Genomic DNA, 259 nt, shown 5'->3' on the forward strand with positions numbered 1-259 from the left:
TTTTCACTCTCCTACATGCACAGGCCCTTGCACAGGTACCAAAGCAAGCCAGCCCCCTCTGGGAGGTCAGGCCATGGGTCTCCCCTTGCCCCTCTCTCTGGGCACATGTTGTCCATGGAAAGTCAATTTCCTCACGGGTACTGGGTACGGGGTGTGAGGAAGGGAAGCAGAGATACCCTTCCTAAGACTTACTCCCTCTCTTCTAGCCTCCTCACCCCTGACCGCGGGTGCCCTGAGCCTTCCTGATCCCGCAGGGGCC

Source organism: Myotis davidii, unplaced genomic scaffold (genome assembly GCF_000327345.1).
Source record: "Myotis davidii unplaced genomic scaffold, ASM32734v1 scaffold247, whole genome shotgun sequence".
Classification (NCBI taxonomy): domain Eukaryota; kingdom Metazoa; phylum Chordata; class Mammalia; order Chiroptera; family Vespertilionidae; genus Myotis; species Myotis davidii.